We start from the raw sequence: 18,022 nt of genomic DNA, 5'->3' as shown, positions 1-18,022 counted from the left end.
TTCACACTAGCGTTTTAGTTTTCCGGTATTGAGATCCATCATAGGGGCTCAATACCAGAAAAAGACGCTTCAGTTTTGTCCCCATTCATTGTCAATGGGTACAAAACTGAACAGAACGGAGTGCTCCAAAATGCATTCCGTTCAGTTGCGTTCCCAGACCGGAGAGTAAACCGCAACATGTTGTAGTTTGCTTTCCATCCTGGGATACGGAGCAAGACGGATTCGGCATGACCCACAATGCAAGTCAATGGGGACGGATCAGTTTTCTCTGACACAATAGAACTTCCATTGGTGTTCATGACGGATCCGTCTTGTCTATGTTAAAGATAATACAACCGGATCCATTCATAACGGATGCAGGCAGTTGTATTATCAGTAACGGAAGCGTTTTTGCTGAACCCTGATGGATCCAGCAAGAAACGCTAGGATGAAAGAAGCCTAAAGCTACTTTCACACTGGCGTTCGGTGCGGATCCGTCTTATATCTGCACAGACGGATCCGCACCGATAATGCAAATGCTTGTATCCATTCAGAACGGATCAGTTTGCATTATTCTTTTTAAAAAAAAGTTTAAGTCAAAACGGATCCGTCCTGACTTACATTGAAAGTCAATGGGGGACGGATCCGTTTTCAATTGCACCAGATTGTGTCAGTGAAAACGGATCCGTCCCCATTGACTTACATTGTAAGTCAGGACGGACCTGTTTGGCTCCGCACCGTCAGGCGGTCACCAAAACGCTGCATTGGGGCTGAACTGATCCGTTTTGGGCCGCTTGTGAGAGCCCTGAATGGATCTCACAAGCGGACCCAGAAACGCCAGTGTGAAAGTAGCCTTCGCTATAATTCTAAATTGTGCCTCAAGGCCTGTTTAAAAGGTCAATCATTATTGGAAAGCTACATTGCATCTGGTGGCGTTAGAGGCTCAGATTTGCTTTCATTTTAGAAAGAGCAGATTTGCACACCAGAGGTACGCGACTTTTCTTCTTTTCTCATGTAATGCCTTTTCCCCCCAAACACAGTTTGGCTGCATGCACACGACCATGTCGGTTTTGCGGTACGGAAATTGCGGATCCACAGAACACCGATACTGGCCGTGTGAGTTATGCATTTTGCAGAACGTCCGTCACACAATAAAGCAGTCCTATCGTTGTCTGCGATATGGACAAGAATAGGACATGTTCTATTTTTCTTTGCGCGGCCATGCGGTCCCATTTAAGTGAATGGGTCCGCATTCGACCTGCAAAAAATACGGATGCAGACCCAAACCACGTTGTGTGCACGAGACCTTTGTCAAATGCATACGGAGCAGAATTACCATAAATGTTCTCAAATGCTGACTAACTACACCAGCCAGATCTCTTCTTACTGAGCTCCTGCTCAATGGCTGATAGTGGCCCCGATTTACTCATCCCATCTGATTTGTAGACAGTCTTAGGCTACATTCCAACAGAAGTGAAAAACCTATGGAAGTTTATGGGGCTATTCACATGGTCGTTTTATCAATGTCTAGTGAATAGAGGCTGTAAAAAACTAGGGCATGTCCTATATTTGGCTGTTATCACTGGTAGATGGATCCCACTGAAATCAATAGGGCCGTAGTTCATGAGACAGGAGTAGCATTTTGGGGGTTAAAATAATAATTAAAAAAAAATCTCATCCACTTGCACGTGCAGAGGCTCCTCTCTTGATGCTGAAGGACCTACACTACCAGTGTGATGACATAACCATGTGCACCCAGCATGATCGCTGCGCGCCATTGGATGAGGAGAGGAATGCTTTTTTTCCCGGCTTAAAAATAAATAAATAATTAATTACAGCACATTACTACCGCTGGGGGCCACTATGGGGAACATTACTACCGCTGGGGGGCCACTATGGGGGACATGACTACCGCTGGGGGCTACTATGGGGGACATGACTACCGCTGGGGGCCACTATGGGGAACATTACTACCGCTGGGGGGCCACTATGGGGGACATGACTACCGCTGGGGGCTACTATGGGGGACATGACTACCGCTGGGGGGCTACTATGGGGGACATGACTACCGCTGGGGGGCCACTATGGGGGACATGACTACCGCTGGGGGGCCACTATGGGGGACATGACTACCGCTGGGGGGCCACTATGGGGGACATGACTACCGCTGGGGGGCCACTATGGGGGACATGACTACCGCTGGGGGGCCACTATGGGGGACATTACTACTGCTGGGGGACACTATGGGGAACATTACTACCGCTGGGGGGCCACTATGGGGAACATTACTACCGCTGGGGGCCACTATGGGGAACATGACTACCGCTGGGGGCCACTATGGGGAACATGACTACCGCTGAGGGCCACTATGGGAGATATTATTTACTACTGGGGGCCACTATGGGAGATATTATTTACTGCTGGGGGCCACTATGGGGTACATTAAGTATACTACAGGGGTTAGAATTTAAATTTACAAAAAGCCAATGAAAAGCACCCACTTTTAATGACAGGTTTTAAACAGCAGGTAAAAACGGATGCAAAACAGCAATTAACCACCTCCGCCCCCAGTGCTTAAACACCCTGAAAGACCAGGCCACTTTTTACACTTCTGACCTACACTACTTTCACCGTTTATTGCTCGGTCATGCAACTTACCACCCAAATGAATTTTACCTCCTTTTCTTCTCACTAATAGAGCTTTCATTTGGTGGTATTTCATTGCTGCTGACATTTTTACTTTTTTTGTTATTAATCGAAATTTAACGATTTTTTTGCAAAAAAATGACATTTTTCACTTTCAGTTGTAAAATTTTGTAAAAAAAAACGAGATCCATATAGAAATTTTGCTCTAAATTTATAGTTCTACATGTCTTTGATAAAAAAAAAAATGTTTGGGTAAAAAAAAAAATGGTTTGGGTAAAAGTTATAGCGTTTACAAACTATGGTACAAAAATGTGAATTTCCGCTTTTTGAAGCAGCTCTGACTTTCTGAGCACCTGTCATGTTTCCTGAGGTTCTACAATGGCCAGACAGTACAAACACCCCACAAATGACCCCATTTCGGAAAGTACACACCCTAAGGTATTCGCTGATGGGCATAGTGAGTTCATAGAACTTTTTATTTTTTGTCACAAGTTAGCGGAAAATGATGATTTTTTATTTTCTATTTTTTTTTCTTACAAAGTCTCATATTCCACTAACTTGTGACAAAAAATAAAAACTTCGATGAACTCACTATGCCCATCACGAAATACCTTGGGGTCTCTTCTTTCCAAAATGGGGTCACTTGTGGGGTAGTTATACTGCCCTGGCATTCTAGGGGCCCAAATGTGTGGTAAGGAGTTTGAAATCAAATTCTGTAAAAAATGACCTGTGAAATCCGAAAGGTGCTCTTTGGAATATGGGCCCCTTTGCCCACCTAGGCTGCAAAAAAGTGTCACACATCTGGTATCTCCGTACTCAGGAGAAGGTGGGGAATGTGTTTTGGGGTGTCTTTTTACATATACCCATGCTGGGTGAGATAAATATCTTGGTCAAATGCCAACTTTGTATAAAAAAATGGGAAAAGTTGTCTTTTGCCAAGATATTTCTCTCACCCAGCATGGGTATATGTAAAATGACACCCCAAAACACATTCCCCACCTTCTCCTGAGTACGGCAATACCAGATGTGTGACACTTTTTTGCAGCCTAGGTGGGCAAAGGGGCCCATATTCCAAAGAGCACCTTTCGGATTTCATAGGTCATTTTTTACAGAATTTGATTTCAAACTCCTTACCACACATTTGGGCCCCTAGAATGCCAGGGCAGTATAACTACCCCACAAGTGACCCCATTTTGGAAAGAAGAGACCCCAAGGTATTCGCTGATGGGCATAGTGAGTTCATGGAAGTTTTTATTTTTTGTCACAAGTTAGTGGAATATGAGACTTTGTATGAAAAAAAAACAAAAAAAAAATAAAAAATCAGCATTTTCCACTAACTTGTGACAAAAAATAAAAAATTCTAGGAACTCGCCATGCCCCTCACGGAATACCTTGGGGTGTCTTCTTTCCAAAATGGGGTCACTTGTGGGGTAGTTATACTGCCCTGGCATTTTCCAGGGGCCCTAATGTGTGGTAAGTAGGTAAATGACCTGTGAAATCCTAAAGGTGCTCTTTGGAATGTGGGCCCCTTTGCCCACCTAGGCTGCAAAAAAGTGTCACACATCTGGTATCGCCGTATTCAGGAGAAGTTGGGGAATGTGTTTTGGGGTGTCATTTTACATATACCCTTGCTGGGTGAGAGAAATATCTTGGCAAAAGACAACTTTTCCCATTTTTTTATACAAAGTTGGCATTTGACCAAGATATTTCTCTCACCCAGCATGGGTATATGTAAAATGACACCCCAAAACACATTCCCCACCTTCTCCTGAGTACGGCGATACCAGATGTGTGACACTTTTTTGCAGCCTAGATGCGCAAAGGGGCCCAAATTCCTTTTAGGAGGGCATTTTTAGACATTTGGATACCAGACTTCTTCTCACGCTTTGGGGCCCCTAGAATGCCAGGGCAGTATAAATACCCCACATGTGACCCCATTTTGGAAAGAAGACACCCAAGGTATTCAATGAGGGGCATGGCGAGTTCATAGAAATTTTTTTTTTTTGGCACAAGTTAGCGGAAATTGATATTTTTAATTTTTTTCTCACAAAGTCTCCCGTTCCGCTAACTTGGGACAAAAATTTCAATCTTTCATGGACTCAATATGCCCCTCACGGAATACCTGGGGGTGTCTTCTTTCCGAAATGGGGTCACATGTGGGGTATTTATACTGCCCTGGCATTCTAGGGGCCCTAAAGCGTGAGAAGAAGTCTGGAATATAAATGTCTAAAAAATTTTACGCATTTGGTTTCCGTGAGGGGTATGGTGAGTTCATGTGAGATTTTATTTTTTGACACAAGTTAGTGGAATATGAGACTTTGTAAGAAAAAAATAAAAAAATTCCGCTAACTTGGGCCAAAAAAATGTCTGAATGGAGCCTTACTGAGGGGTGATCAATGACAGGGGGGTGATCAATGACAGGGGGGTGATCAATGACAGGGGGGTAATCAATGACAGGGGGGTAATCAATGACAGGGGGGTAATCAATGACAGGGGGGTGATCAGGGAGTCTATATGGGGTGATAACCACAGTCATTGATCACGCCCCTGTAAGGCTTCATTCAGACGTCCGGATGCGTTTTGCGGATCCGATCCATCTATCAGTGGATCCGTAAAAATCATGCGGACGTCTGAATGGAGCTTTACAGGGGGGTAATCAATGACAGGGGGGTAATCAATGACAGGGGGGTGATCAGGGAGTCTATATGGGGTGATCACCACAGTCATTGATCACGCCCCTGTAAGGCTTCATTCAGACGTCCGTATGCGTTTTGCGGATCCGATCCATCTATCAGTGCATCCGTAAAAATCATGCGGACATCTGAATGGAGCTTTACAGGGGGGTAATCAATGACAGGGGGGTGATCAGGGAGTCTATATGGGGTGATCACCACAGTCATTGATCACGCCCCTGTAAGGCTTCATTCAGACGTCCGGATGCGTTTTGCGGATCCGATCCATCTATCAGTGGATCCGTAAAAATCATGCGGACGTCTGAATGAAGCTTTACAGGGGGGTAATCACCACAGTCATTGATCATGCCCCTGTAGGGCTTCATTCAGACGTCCGGATGCGTTTTGCGGATCGGATCCATCTATCAGTGCATCCGTAAAAATCATGCGGACATCTGAATGGCGCTTTACAGGGGGGTGATCAGGGAGTCTATATGGGGTGATCACCACAGTCATTGATCATGCCCCTGTAAGGCTTCATTCAGACGTCCGGATGCGTTTTGCGGATCGGATCCATCTATCAGTGCATCCGTAAAAATCATGCGGACATCTGAATGGAGCTTTACAGGGGGGTGATCAGGGAGTCTATATGGGGTGATCACCACAGTCATTGATCATGCCCCTGTAAGGCTTCATTCAGACGTCCGGATGCGTTTTGCGGATCGGATCCATCTATCAGTGCATCCGTAAAAATCATGCGGATGTCTGAATGGAGCTTTACAGGGGGGTAATCAATGACAGGGGGGTAATCAATGACAGGGGGGTGATCAGGGAGTCTATATGGGGTGATCACCACAGTCATTGATCACGCCCCTGTAAGGCTTCATTCAGACGTCCGGATGCGTTTTGCGGATCGGATCCATCTATCAGTGCATCCGTAAAAATCATGCGGACATCTGAATGGAGCTTTACAGGGGGGTGATCAGGGAGTCTATATGGGGTGATCACCACAGTCATTGATCATGCCCCTGTAAGGCTTCATTCAGACGTCCGGATGCGTTTTGCGGATCGGATCCATCTATCAGTGCATCCGTAAAAATCATGCGGATGTCTGAATGGAGCTTTACAGGGGGGTAATCAATGACAGGGGGGTAATCAATGACAGGGGGGTGATCAGGGAGTCTATATGGGGTGATCACCACAGTCATTGATCACGCCCCTGTAAGGCTTCATTCAGACGTCCGGATGCGTTTTGCGGATCCGATCCATCTATCAGTGGATCCGTAAAAATCATGCGGATGTCTGAATGGAGCTTTACAGGGGGGTAATCAATGACAGGGGGGTAATCAATGACAGGGGGGTGATCAGGGAGTCTATATGGGGTGATCACCACAGTCATTGATCACGCCCCTGTAAGGCTTCATTCAGACGTCCGGATGCGTTTTGCGGATCCGATCCATCTATCAGTGGATCCGTAAAAATCATGCGGATGTCTGAATGGAGCTTTACAGGGGGGTAATCAATGACAGGGGGGTAATCAATGACAGGGGGGTGATCAGGGAGTCTATATGGGGTGATCACCACAGTCATTGATCACGCCCCTGTAAGGCTTCATTCAGACGTCCGGATGCGTTTTGCGGATCCGATCCATCTATCAGTGGATCCGTAAAAATCATGCGGACATCTGAATGGAGCTTTACAGGGGGGTGATCAATGACAGGGGGGTAATCAATGACAGGGGGGTGATCAGGGAGTCTATATGGGGTGATCAGGGGTGATCAGGGGCTAATAAGGGGTTAATAAGTGACGGGGGGGGGTGTAGTGTAGTGTAGTGGTGCTTGGTGCTACTTTACAGAGCTGCCTGTGTCCTCTGGTGGTCGATCCAAACAAAGGGGACCACCAGAGGACCAGGTAGCAGGTATATTAGACGCTGTTATCAAAACAGCGTCTAATATACCTGTTAGGGGTTAAAAAAAACACATCTCCAGGCTGCCAGCGAACGATCGCCGCTGGCAGGCTGGAGATCAACTCTCTTACCTTCCATTCCTGTGAGCGCGCGCGCCTGTGTGCGCGCGTTCACAGGAAATCTCAGCCATCGCGAGATGACGCGTATATGCGTGACTGTGCGCAGCGCTGCCACCTCCGGAACGCGATCCTGCGTTAGGCGGTCCAGAGGTGGTTAAAAGCGGCCAGACGGCCAAAAAATGGATGCAAAACTAAATGTCTTATATGAAGTAAAAAAGAAAAAAAAAAGAAACGGATCCTTTTCCATCTAAAAAAATAAAAATAATTCAGATCTCAGACGGAAATGGCCCAAATGGATGTCAAACGTGCATAACTGATGCATAGGCTGAGTTTTTGACTTGCTATAACTGATGGAAATAACTGACCAAATAACTGAAGTGTGAACTCCATAGGATCTGTTTTTTTTCTTCTGTTTTTCTGGTGGATCAGAAGAACGAAAAATTAAACAGTGATGTAAACTCCCCCTAAAAGAGTTCACTGAAGACGATTCAGCTCTTCCAGTTTAGGCTGAACAAACATCAAGTTTATATTACTGCGTGGTCGGAGAGATCATCACCAAGTGACTGGTGAAGGGTATTGGAAAACTAGCACCTTATTTCTAATTGGTCACATCAGGGCCAAGTACTATGTCAGGATTGGGAAAAGAAGCAAGTAAAAATAAAGCTGAATTACTTTAAAAAAAAAAAAATATCTATCTATATTATATTATAGGACAGCAGGAAAAGAGGACAAACTCACAAGCCTAAAGTGGCTATGTCCCAGCATCCCAATAGCAACAGGTCTGATCCTGCGGTCAGGCAAGGGGTTCCCCACTGCTGACGATCTCTACCTGGGGCCCTCATCAATCAGCTGTAATATCTAGGTATAAGTGTTCCATTGGCGTCCTTTGGTGTGAACGAGTTGTCAGTGTATGAAGGACAGTCCTCCAGAGAAAAAGATGTTCTTTGTAACCACTCTCCACTCTGGCCAAGAGATGTGACTCTGAACAGGACCCCTATTAAAGGGGATGACCTATCCTGGACACCGGGAACCTCCGCCGATTAGTTGGTTGAAGGGAAGGCCGCTGTCCGTGTGAGCGCTGCCTTCCCTTGCAGACCGTCGACAGCGCAGCGCCGAGCAGGTGTCAGTACTAGAAGACAATACATTCACTTTAATGGGACAGCTTGCTCCTCTTCCAGTGTATAGAAACGAGCCATCCCATAGAAGTGAATGGGATGGCTTGTAGTTACACCTTCTCACTTCTGCACATTATTGAAACCCCTGAAAACTAGGGTATGTGGAACTATATAAACCCCTTTAAACCTTATTACAAGATATAGAATGGATCTGAATTTCCATCCATATCAATGTTCAAAGTATGTAGTTCTGATCTGGATGGTTTCTCACATCTTTAATGCGCACTAATTTTTCATCTACTCTACATATTTTGTTTGTAAGGTTTCTATTAAAAGACGACGTACTGGATTTTAACATTGATGCTCTATCCTCCAGCCATCAATATCACTCCTGCTCAGCTCGGTTGTAGCTTCAGTGCTGGAACTACACAGCTCCATCCATTGCATAGTGGTCACAGCTGGGAACTGCAGCGTTGTTCCCATTGAAGTAAACGGGACCAGCACTGCAGTTATCAGGTCCGTCCACTGCACAATATCACTGGGTGTTGGACCCCCCACCAACCTGATATTGACGGCCTACCCGCAGGCTATGCCAAACTCCAAATCCTAGACAACCCCTTAAGATATAGTCAAGCTTTATCACCAGCTGGTAAATGCAACTGGATCGTGCATAACCACAAATCTCATTAGTAAGCAATCCTCCTGTGTGTACGCCTACGAGGATTATTTCTCCCCAAGCAGTTATTAATAGTTCACTCTTCGGCATCCCACATAATTCCTGGCTGCAGTTCTAATCCAAATGTGGATTCAGTGCAAGAATGGAAAATATCAAAATGAGCAAAGAGCGTTTAAAATAATAAGACATTCCCAAGATAATCCTTAGCACAAGTAGGAGTCTACTCAGCGTGGGCTGATGCGTGAAGCTGTGCATGCCAGAATGCCTGAAAGGAGATGGGGCCCTAAGGAGAACCCTGGTGACAACACAACATTTAAGACAAACTAGCATATATGCTACATATTTGGGGTTTATTTTCTTATCCCTGACAAGTAGAGCAGAGAGGAGGATGAGGCAGCTCTTTACCTCAGTGTTGTGAAGTAACTTGTCCTGCTGCGTGATTAGGACAGGTTTTGTGTGTATTAATAGGACAGCGGCCATTTTGTTTCTCCTAATCATTGCTCCCTAGACAAAATGAGCCATTATAACTAATGAAAGGTATTTGGGAATATATTTATAATAAAGTAATATTTACGTATTTTAATTTTCTTAATTCCCGGAGAGCCCCTTTAAGTCATTGCTTGATGACAGCCCATTGCCCTGTGTAGGGACATACTGCTGTCAAACAATCTGTATGGGGACAAGCATTCACAGTAGCCCATGCAGTGGAGATGACTGTTGCATGTAAAGGCAGCTCACAATAAGGCCTCATGCACATGACCGTATGTATTTTGCGCTCCTCAAAAAACTGATCCGCAAAGAATACGGATGACATCCGCGTGCATTCCGTATTTTGCGGAACGGAACAGCTGGCTCTTAATAGAACAGTCCTATCCTTGTCTGTAATGCGGACAATAATAGAACATCTTCTATTTTTTTGCGGAACGCACATACGAAAATGAATGGTTCCGTATATGGTCCACAAAAAAAAACAAAAAAACAGAATGTATATAAGTTAGTGTGCATGAAGTCTAAGGCAAGACTAATCAATTTGTTTCAGAAAATTGTCTAAGCTTTGGTCCACAGAGGGGTTGTCCATCTGGATGTTTATATCGACAGGATATGGCATAAAGCCCGACAGGTATGGGTCCCGCCTATGTGACCTGCAGAACTCTGAATTGAACGGGAAACAAGTCGCACATGCACATCCACCTCATTCATCACTATGGCATAGCCAGTTTGGCTATTTTTGGCATATCCTATCAATATACCATAAACATCCAAATAGGACAACCCATTCTCTACCACAAAACACTGAAAGAGTTGATGCACTGGATGCATTTCTTATATCACACAGCTTCCACTACAATGGGGCAATTGGCAACCACCTCATAGGAGTTTGTGTGAAATATACAAAAAAACAAAAAACAAACATGGGAACACAAAGGGGACATTTATAAAAAGTACAAAAGAGACTGATACTGCTGCCTAAAATTTCAAGACAGGGAAATGAATGACATCCCTAATTTGGAAGTACATGGTCACGGATGGGTATAAGAGATGGCCAGAGCAGAGCAAAAGAAAGGACCTATGGTCATGTTCACACACTGGATCAAATACATTGCAAAATCCTCATGATAACAAGGGCTTATTTTCTGCCCGTCTATGAAATTGGTTATGGAATAAAAAAAAGAAAAAGAAAAAAAAAAAAAAAAAAAAAAGGGGGGAACCAAAATTACACTTTATATAGGGCCATATACAGAAAAATAGGGTTTTCCATAGAATAGGGGATGTGTCTGATCGCAGGGGGACCAACCGCTGACAAACACTTGATTCTCATAGGGTACTCTGGGTCCTCGCTTTGTGGACAGAGCATGGCTATTGTTAGTAGGAAAACCCAATTAACATTGGAGCAGGAGATTCGGACTTCCACTTTTCGTCTTTAAAGTGAAGCACACCGCTTTCTGCATTTTCACAGAAAACAGAATCAGTTCCAATTTTGAAGTAAGCGTCCCTGGAGCAGTCCACAGATGTGCTGGTCTCCTAACCATGCACAGAGCAGCAGGGCTGTGGAGTCGGAGTCGGAGGCAATTTTGGGTACCTGGGGTTGGAGTCGGCAAAAAATGAACCGACTCCGACTCCTACTAGATTTAAATTGGAATAAATAAAAAAAAGCAAGTTTAAATGTCCCAATTCACAAAAAGTTATAATTAATTACCGTATTTTTTGCCCTATAAGACGCACCTGCACATAAGACGCACCTAGGTTTTTGAGGAGGAAAATAAGAAAAAAAATATTTTGAACCAAAAGGTGTGCTTTTGAACTAATGGTGGTCTGCGGGTGGCACTGTTATGGGGGCATCTGCGGGTGGCACTGTTATGGGGGATCATTGTGGGGGCATCTGTGGATGACACATATATAGCATCTTATCTTATGTGTCATCCACAGATTCCCCCATAACAGTGTCCCTGTGTAGTGAATGGGGGCCGGCATCTGTTTCTGTAATGGCAGCGGGGCCCGATGCCTGCTTCATTCATAAAGTGGGCGGAGCAGGCGCGTGACGTAGTGAGCTACGCTACGACCGCCCGCCCGGCCTCCTGACTTCCAAGAAGTTAGTAGTAAGTAGTACAGCGCTTGATTTAAGATGATTGGAATACTTTAACAATACCCACAAGTTAGATATGATTACCGTATACTACAGTGAGCGGGGCCCGGTGTAGTAGAATACAGTGACTGCACCGGGCCCCGCTGCCATTACAGAAACAGATGCCGGCCCCCAGCCCCTCCTCCCTCTCAGTCTATTCACCGGACGGTAGCAGAATTCCCCCTCATAAGACGCACTGCTATTTTTCCCCCACTTTTGCGAAAAATACGGTACTTCTCTACTGTAAGAATAAAGGCCAATACATGCAGTGCGTCACGTTACTGCAAAACGAACACGTTAAGTGACCGTGAAGAAGCATGCTTTTCATATGCTTCACTATATGGCACGCAACGCACAGTTAAGGAGCGGCAATATTTATACTTTCCGTTGTGTTCCGCTGTTACGGGGAACGCAACGCCCATGGTTAACCTAGCCTCTCACTGACAACTGATTAAGTAAATATGTTTTTTGCAGGACTAGAGACACTTGTATAAGTGAAGGGAATGGATAGTCAATAGTTCAAGACTGAAGCTGTAAACCATTTAAAAACTGCTGTCATTCAGCTAAGGCTATAAAAACTTGTAAACTCAGATTGTTAGCTTAAACTTAGCTTAGCTTAAGCTTAAACTTTAAACATGACTATGGGATTCTACTAGGGAAATCATGTTTTACAATAAATGCCCTTTCCTGGATCCTCCCACTGCCATATCTTCAGCAGAAGATCAGCACACAAAGGAGAAGGCAGCAGCTTCCTAGCCAGTAGTTCTGTGGTAATGACATGTATGTTGCCTTTCTTTCATTCAAGGAATGTATAAAACACATTTGCATATTAAATAAAGAGGAGTCGGAGTCGGAAGTACTACTCTCACACTTTCGTTTTGGGCGGATCAGTCATGGATCTGCAAAAACTGATCCGTTACAATAATACAACGGCATGCATCCGTTATGAACGGATCCGTTTGTATTATCTGTAACATAGCCAAGACGTATGTCTGTGAAGGTTCTCAATTATCCAGGTCATGGTATATCTGTAAAGAATAAATCAAGGCAACTGGACGTACTGTAGATTTCTTGAAAACGTTTCACTCGTTCTTCCAACGAGCTTTCTCAATTGTGAGTGACTGTACAAGAATTCTCTGGGAATAAATATGTAACTGAATCAACATCTAGTAATTATACCCAGCATGGGGTCAGAGGTCATTATACCCAGCATGGGGTCAAAGGTGTTGATTCGATTATCCTAATTGGAGTCAGTAGGTGATAAAGACTTCCCAGAAAAAGGTGTCAAGACAGCATTGTATGTGGCAGACAATAGATGTCTAACCCCCCCGCCTCTATTCAAGCTTGGCTTCCCTATTTTTACGTAGATGGCCTCCTTCACACCTTGTTTGTACCAATCGGCCTCCTTATCCAAAACTGTCTTTGAAGATAGTCAAGTACGTGTTTTGGATAAGGAGGCCGATTGGTACAAACAAGGTGTGAAGGAGGCCATCTACGTAAAAGCCAAGCTTGAATAAAGGCGGGGCGGTTAGATATCTATTGTCTGCCACATACAATGCTGTCTCGACACCTTTTTCTGAGAAGTCTTTATCAACTACTGACTCCAATTAGGATAATCGAATCAATACCTCTGACCCCACGCTGGGTATAATTACCTCTGACCCCACGCTGGGTATAATTACCTCTGACCCCACGCTGGGTATAATTACCTCTGACCCCACGCTGGGTATAATTACCTCTGACCCCACGCTGGGTATAATTACCTCTGACCCCACGCTGGGTATAATTACCTCTGACCCCACGCTGGGTATAATTACCTCTGACCCCACGCTGGGTATAATTACCTCTGACCCCACGCTGGGTATAATTACCTCTGACCCCACGCTGGGTATAATTACCTCTGACCCCACGCTGGGTATAATTACCTCTGACCCCACGCTGGGTATAATTACCTCTGACCCCACGCTGGGTATAATTACCTCTGACCCCACGCTGGGTATAATTACCTCTGACCCCACGCTGGGTATAATTACCTCTGACCCCACGCTGGGTATAATTACCTCTGACCCCACGCTGGGTATAATTACCTCTGACCCCACGCTGGGTATAATTACCTCTGACCCCACGCTGGGTATAATTACCTCTGACCCCATGCTGGGTATAATTACCTCTGACCCCACGCTGGGTATAATTACCTCTGACCCCATGCTGGGTATAATTACCTCTGACCCCACGCTGGGTATAATTACCTCTGACCCCATGCTGGGTATAATTACTTACTAGATGTTGATTCAGTTACATATTTATTCCCAGAGAATTCTTGTACAGTCACTCAGAATTGAGAAAGCTCGTTGGAAGAACGAGTAAAACGTTTTTCAAGAAATCTACAGTACGTCCAGTTGCCTTGATTTATTCTTTACAGATATAGCCAAGACGGATCCGTCATGAACTCCATTGAAAGTCAATGGGAGACGGATCTGTTTTCTATTGTGCCAGTTTGGCTCAGTTTCGTCAGACGGACACCAAAATGCTGCAGGCTGAGTGGAATAAAGACTGAAAGGAGACTGAACTGATACATTCTGAGCAAATCCTTTTCTATTCAGAATGCATTAGGGCAAAACTGATCCGTTTTGGACCACTTGTGAGAGCCCTGAACGGATCTCACAAACGGAAAGCCAAAACGCGAATGTGAAAGTAGCCTTACTTACCGTATATAATTTTTTAGCCTTACAATGTCCAACACACAAGACTGTACTGTACATATCTAGATGAAATAAGTGCAGGCACTCTCATAATTTATCCAGCAGGCGCTGGTTTACACAGCAATGTATCAATAGCCTAAGGGAGTGAAGAACAGGAGGAGAGGGCTCAAGCAGAGTAAGAACTCGGGAGGTAAACATATATGGTTTCATAGTTTGTAGCTCACATTTCAGCATCCAAAATCCAACATTGATCAATACATGCATTGTGACCACATAATATACGGGTCTGTATACATGAGTAAATACACAATGTCTGATCTGCACATTTCGTTTATTTCAGGGGACAGAAACCTACAGTGCAAGTGCCCATGCACAAACCGAATTACAAATCTGTGCTGTGCCGCTACGTAACTGAGGGCCCATAGAAGTCTACTGCCGGTTGACGCACAGAGCTTTTATCCACATGGGTTCATACATTCATGGGAATTGCCAAGCCTTATAGATGTTCCTTACAAATGTACATGGAATGCCTGGAAAAGCCCCAGTGGTAACTGTCCATAAATATATGAACACTGATGTCACTGGAGCCGGTAATGGATGCCACACAGTGCCATCAGTACCCATGTGCCATCCATTAATTGTATACTTTTTCAACTGGATTAGGGTTCACGCGCACTAAAGTATTTTTTCTTCCATTCAGTTTTTTTTTTTTTGCGGCCTGTATCACTTCAATGGGTCCGGATATGACTCTGTGTACATTCTGTTTCCATACGTCCACATAGCTGTTCCACAAAAAAGATAAAACAGGCCATATTCTTGTCCGTTTTGCGGACAAAGACAGGCATTGTTATAATGGATCCGCAAAAAAAAAATTAAAAAATGGATGCAATAAGTCATCCGTATTTTTTGATGATCCGTGTTTTGCGAGCCGCAAAATACATACAGCATGTGCATGAGCCTTAAAGGGGTTATCCGAGTTAACTTAATTTCTCTCTATGGCTTTATTTCTCCTATACATTAGTTTTCCTAAATCACTTGCAGTACCTATCTTGTGCCGTTTCTCTGCTATACTAAACAGTCATGTGACCGCCCACGTCATCAGCTGTGACGTTCCGTTTACATGGAGCTCTCTGCTTGTCAGAGTGACTAAGCCATGTAAACGGAACGTCATCAGCCTTGGCCACGCCCCCACCTCTCTGGATTACAGTCCGTGCGGCTGTGAGTTGATCGCGCATGCGCGATCCTCACTTGTGCCGCGGCTACCTCCAAGTTCCTCCCTGCGGCTAATAGCTGATCCAATGGTATAAAATATTCTAACCCCCAGGCATTCCCATGGTGACGGGGACGCTTGCCTGGTTAGAATATACCATCGGATCTGAGTTTTTCGAGCTCAGTGAGATCGTAAAAAACTCAAATCCGATGGTATATTCTAACCCCCAAGCGTTCCCATGGTGACAGGGACGCTTGCCTGGGGGTTAGAATATACAGGGCGCTGTAGTGAGCTCTTTACTTGGATTATTACAGGATATCTCTTACTTTGTCTTAGCTCTGTACTCCGGTAATAGCAGAGCAGGCAGTTCGGGGGGCGGCGCTCACTCACTGTCACTGACGTCACGCGCCTGCTCCTCCCACTAGGCGGAGCAGGCGCGTGACGTCAGTGAGTGAACGCCGCCTGCACTGCCTGCTGTTGTTACCGGAGCTAAGCCAAAGTAAGAGTCAGAGACTCAGAGATTTCAAAATAATAAGAAAATAGCTCTGCATTGAGAAATGAAGTGACTGATTAGTTTATTAATATACTGCTGCTGTGAGCGTCGGGGAGGGGGATCTGTGGATGGCACTGTAGGGGGATCTGTGGTCTGTGGATGGCAGGCAGTGCCATCCACAGATCCCCCTACAGTGCCATCCACAGACCACAGATCCCCCTACCCTAAACAGTGCCATCCACACAGATCTCCCCCCTAAACAGTGCCATCCACAGATCCCCCCTCCCCTAAACAGTGCCATCATGATGATCAACCCCTCCCACAAATATTCATGAGGGAGAGATGAGTCATTGTTGTTACTGCTGCATGTAAACACAGCAATAACAGAACCTAGAAAAGGTGTAAAGATCGTTTTTTTTCCAAAAAATCAAGCTTGACTAATGTATATGTATATCCTGATTAATTTTGTTAGGTTTTATTTTTTTTCCCATAACTCGGATAACCCCTTTAACACTGAATCTAATATCGTAGTCTACAATGATATTCCAGTTTGTTTCGTGGCATACTGACAATCAAAGGCTATGGACTTGTCCAAGAACTAAACCAGCGTACACGTAGATGAAAAATGTGATGTGAACAGGCCCTACTGCCTCCGCTTCATTTTCTGCCCTATCAACAGAATGCAGGCTTAGGCCTTATGCACATGACTATATGCAAACTGCGGATCCACAAAATATGGATAGTGGATGTGTGCATCCCGCAGTTTCTGGAAGGGCCCCATTGTCAAATTGCCTATTCACGTCTACAAAATGGACATGTTCTATTGTTTTGCGGGATGGACACGTGGATGCAGATGGCCCCATTGAAATTAATAGGCCTGCAACCATCTGCAAAAAATGCGGATCGGGGACGGAAAAAAAATATGGCGGTGTGCATGAGACCTTAAACTGATTTATTCAGAACAAGTTTAAAAAGAAATCTCTCTCATAGCACACATTCATGCTTATCCATATCTGTTCTGCAACATGATCCATGGCCAGTGGTGCAGTAGGAGGTCCTACTTCTCCTTGTGGAAGGCTGATAGGCCATGCAAAGCTTCTCTGGTGAAAAGGTAAGCAAATTAGATCTCGGTTAAAAAAAAAAATTAAAGAAAGCTGTGTCTTCAGAACCACCAGCTACCTTCCAACTAGTGGACCAGCTTTCTTCTCATTTCTGGAAAGAAAGCTCCTCTGTATACCTCCAAAGAGAAAGAAAGCCTGCAGAAGAGGTCCTGTCTCCCCATTCTTGAGCAGCAGTAACACCTCGCTGCGAGGGAGTAGGGACAGTACTAATAATCATGAAGGACATATCCTGTGACTGTAGACTGACTAATATGGGGGAAGGGACGTACAGGAAGCACATAATTACTCCTTAGTTAAACACAATCATTAGGTCATATTGGAACAGCTGTAGAACGTGCTGGACGAAGTCCCACATATTGTACGATAGGAAGAGAGGAAGCTATCCTTTCCAAACTATTCTTCCCAGCGTCCTGAAGATCATGGCACAGGCACTGCATTATCCCCAAGGATGCATCACGTCTTTCCTATATACACCATTAGTTCAGACCCTTTGCTTTGATATATATATAGGATCAGCTCACATTTTTGCAGAGTCACTGAAGCTCAAAAATAAAAACGGATCAGTTATTTTTAGTGCAAACTGATGACAACTATGCCCAAAATAAGACGGATCACATGGATGTGAAAGAACACTAACTGGAGTATTACACGGCAACGTAAGGTTTTCTAGGAGACATGAAAGTTGCACTGGCCATGATCTTCTATGCAAAGTGCTTGAAGTCTGTGACCATAGCAGAACTGCCAGCTGTCTTTCAATTTG

At 44.6% G+C, this 18,022-nt stretch overlaps 1 protein-coding gene across 3 annotated transcripts in view; it reads right to left on the bottom strand.

Annotated features, from left to right (window-relative positions):
• RAPH1 (Ras association (RalGDS/AF-6) and pleckstrin homology domains 1) overlaps positions 1–18,022 on the bottom strand; it is a 173,509-nt gene that overhangs the window by 113,460 nt on the left and 42,027 nt on the right. The gene's annotated exons all lie outside the window — the stretch shown is intronic.

The sequence above is a fragment of the Bufo bufo genome, chromosome 7, assembly GCF_905171765.1.
Source record: "Bufo bufo chromosome 7, aBufBuf1.1, whole genome shotgun sequence".
NCBI classification, from domain to species: Eukaryota; Metazoa; Chordata; class Amphibia; order Anura; family Bufonidae; genus Bufo; species Bufo bufo.
This window is presented reverse-complemented; position numbering and strand designations above follow the sequence as displayed.